This window comes from Mus musculus, chromosome 14 (assembly GCF_000001635.26).
Source record: "Mus musculus strain C57BL/6J chromosome 14, GRCm38.p6 C57BL/6J".
Lineage (NCBI taxonomy): Eukaryota > Metazoa > Chordata > Mammalia > Rodentia > Muridae > Mus > Mus musculus.
Window position 1 is genome coordinate 97,335,596 of NC_000080.6, and position 3,179 is coordinate 97,338,774.

General features: G+C 42.9%; 1 non-coding gene across 1 annotated transcript; it reads right to left on the minus strand.

The window, feature by feature from the left end:
- Positions 1-899: 899 nt before the first annotated feature.
- On the minus strand, positions 900-1,037 carry Gm23276. The gene has a single exon (XR_003951301.1). It is a non-coding gene; the product is annotated as a small nucleolar RNA SNORA17 (small nucleolar RNA).
- Between the last annotated feature and the right edge of the window lie 2,142 nt (positions 1,038-3,179).

The following is a 3,179-nucleotide window of genomic DNA, read 5'->3' on the forward strand; positions in this document are numbered from 1 at the left end:
TCTGGGAGGGATGAAGGCAGCTCTCCTCCTCTCATGACCCCACGGCCACATCTCCCATGTGCCACAGGTGACAGGCAGAAGGGGGAGGAGGGTAACTCTCCCTCATCCGTGCCACCATATGGAGGCTAATGTTAAGGCCAGATCTCCCATGCTTGTATTCTTCAGACCATATCACCTACAGCTCATACAATAAGTGAGACCTCTCTCCCAGTCACAGTGTCTAAAGGCAGAGGCCGCTTTCCTACTCTCATGCCCCCCTCCAACGCACAAGCCAGCTCTCACATAATATCCAGGTGAGGGATGGGCCAGTTATGCTCAGCTCTCAGATGTCAACATATCCTGGGTGGCAGCCCAAAAAGGGACATCCTTCTGGCCTTTGCTAGTAATAGATGTCTGGTAGTGTAAATGGACGCAGATGTAGACCCAATGATGACTAAGGGCAAGATTCCACCATGGTCCTAAGTGGTCATCAGCAACTCACATCAGGCCATTCCTTACTACCCTAGAGTCTCCAGTTCTGCCTCTCTTGATTATGCCCACATCCTTCTGTTCATCTTTCTCTTCCATTTCTCCACATTTTACTTGCTTTTGTAAGTGTCATCTGAGGATCTTTGAGTGTGTGGGGTTGTCTCAGGTATGGTCTCAGGACAGATATGCTCTGCTCGAGCATTATGGCACTGGGCAGGGGTCAACTCCTCCATGATCTGGTCCCTCAGGCCTGCTTGACTCCAGTGGCCCACCTGAGTGACTCCTTGAGAAGGTTGTCTGTCTTGGGTTCACCCTTCCTGGGGCCTGTAGTCCCAGACAGGATTCTTCTAGTTTCTGACTCATTCCCCATCTGGGAGCTCATCCAGGCCTGCCTGGTACCTGATTATCTCAGGGTCATTTTTTTTTCAGGAAGTGTTAGGTTACTAAACATTTAGGTGTTCATAGATCAGAATACTGAGTATAGACATAGCCTCTCTCCCCTCTGCAACCTACAACTAGACATGTGATACAGCACAGACAGACATACCTGTAATGACTCTAGGAGTAAGAGTTTGTTCAGTTTTACATGCCATTTGGTCAATTCTGCACTCTTTAGTTACTCTACTCCAAGCAGGGCATTCCATAAGGCTGGACAATTTTCAGCCTTATTAATTTTGTATGTTTAGAGAAGCCTAGCAGTCAGTACACCAACCTTCCTACCTTATATAGTAGCCCTATGGACACATTACCTCATCTCTCTTCTTCACTCATGTGATAGCTTACTGTTTTGTTAGTACCGTTATCATCTCATCCAGTGTCTACATAGCAACTAAAGTGATTTATTGCTTGCCGCCTCCTCCTCCTCCTCCTCCTCCTCCTCCTCCTCCTCCTTCTCCTTCTTCTTCTTCTTCTTCTTCCCTTTCCTATGTTTCCCTCCTACAACATTTCCCATCTCTTGTGCTTTTTGTTACCCATTGTTATGCCTGCATATAAATACTTAAGTAAATAAATAAATACTGCAACCCTCATACTCCATTCTGTGTTGCTCTCATGTATATCTTTGTAGGGCTGAGTACTTTCTATTAGATCACAAATCAGCTCCCTTATTCCTCTACAAGATTAATTATGCCTCTTAGATCAATTGCTAATTTCTTTTGCTTTTTATCTAGGTATAAAGACCCACGAAATTTCTCCTTTATGTGGTGGGAAATTAACAGGTGCTTGTACTGTTTAAGCCATGTTTAAATCCCCGTGTTGTTTAGATTTCATGGATGTAGCTTACCTATCATAGCTAGAAGAAAAAAATACCACAGAATATTTCCTGGCTCTCTGTCTTTCACAACCTTCCCACCCCTTCACTGAGTCTTTCATATGTAAGTTTTGTTGTAGATAAATTACTTAGGGTGGGAACGCATGGTCAGTTGTTTCCTGAATATGTCAATAAAGATAAAATTCTAACTTAAGAGTATTAATATGTGCTTTATCAACAAATCATGTTTATTTGATAAATTTATAAAATGTTTCAATAAATGGTGAATCAAACTTCTGTCTCTGTAAGGACAGATTGACTAGTAAAATAAAAGGAACTATCAGAAAAAATATTTAACAATGTTTTGTTGGTTTTTTTTTTCTTTTTCTTTTTTTCAGAATAACAAGAAGCAATCACTAGTTGTCTCTGGGTCTCCTTTTTACTATGTACAAAGTGAAAAACTACTATTATTTTTAATTTTCCTAAATAATGTAATATAATATTGAATGAGTAATTTTGGAGGCTTTGTTCATTTTGTTTTCTAAGTAGTAGAGATAGATGGTCTACACTTCACATGCTGTTGCTTAAATGAAAAGTAATGAATTTTAAGAAATTAGCAAACATGGCGTTGACATAGAAGTAAAGGTTACTAGCATCTGTGGGAGCCATCTTGGTTCCTTGACACCACTGAAAGTAGTCTGCACAGGCGAGAGTATGCACTACAGAAGCGAAGAGCTTCTGGGACAGGCGGGAGACACAGAGCTTCTGAGGCAGCGCCCTTTTCAGGCTCCAGACATCCAGCCACATTCCCGGCCAAAGGATAGGTGTCCAGCCAGCCCAGGAAGGATTTCCCTCAGCATTGGGAGGAGCCATCTTGGTTCCGAGACTCCGCAGAAAGTAGTCTGCACAGGTGAGAGTGTGCACTACAGAAGCTAACAGCTTCTGTGACAGGCCAAAGCACAGAGCCTCTGGGAAAGGTCCTGTTTTGGGCCTTCATTTTCGGCCAGGAGGAAGGTCCGAACGCCAGATAACTGTGCACCTTCCCTGTAAGAGGAGAGCTTGCATGCAGAGAGTGCTCTGACCACTGAAACTCAGAGGAGAGAGCTAGCCTCCCAGGTCTGCTGATAGAGGGTAACAGAATCACAAGATGATCAATTTTTAAACACAGACAACTATAACAAGTAACTCCAGAGATTACCAAATGGCGGAAGATAAACTTAAGAATCTTACTAACAGAAATCAAGACCACTCACCATTATCAGAACCCAGCACTCCTACTTAGCCCAGTCCAGGGCACCCACACCCGAAAAGCTAGACCCGGATTTAAAAGCATATCTCATGATGATGGTAGAGGACATCAAGAAGGACTTTAATAACTCACTTAAAGAAATTCAGGAGAACACTGCTAAACAGGTAGAAGACATGAAAGAGGAAGAACAAAAATCCCTTAAAGAATTGCAGG